Here is a 480-nt window from a genome sequence, read left to right as displayed (position 1 = left end):
GGCTCTACTACTGTGCTATCCAGCTGAGCCCCCAGTGCTCATCCCAGCTACATGTGGCCTATCACTTCTTCTAACAAACTTTAAGCCCAATGTTTCTGCGCCCGCTGTCAAAAACAGAACAGGTAAAAAAAATATGCTTCTGTTTCTGTTTAGCATCAACGTTTCATTTATTGTTCTACTAGTTCTCTGACAGAGCATCAACATTTCAGTAGCAACATGCAGCATGATGTTTTCGAATCTAGGGACCTTACCCCTGCCTTCTGCAATACCCAACCTGAACTCCCGAAGAAAAGGACACAGACACTGCAGTAAACGCGTGCTTCTCAGCCCTGGAGCAGAGCAGAGAAACGATGCAGCCAGCCAAACTGCAGGGACCTCTCGCATCACGCGACCGGCGCCATTGGAGAGGTGCTACACATCTAAAGCAGCGCTACTTGGCCTCGATCCGGCCAGGATCGAGCCCCTGCTGTGACAGATCAT

This window comes from Triticum dicoccoides, chromosome 5A (genome assembly GCF_002162155.2).
Source record: "Triticum dicoccoides isolate Atlit2015 ecotype Zavitan chromosome 5A, WEW_v2.0, whole genome shotgun sequence".
Lineage (NCBI taxonomy): Eukaryota > Viridiplantae > Streptophyta > Magnoliopsida > Poales > Poaceae > Triticum > Triticum dicoccoides.
The sequence above is the reverse complement of the archived record's forward strand: the minus strand, read 5'-3'. Positions refer to the sequence as shown.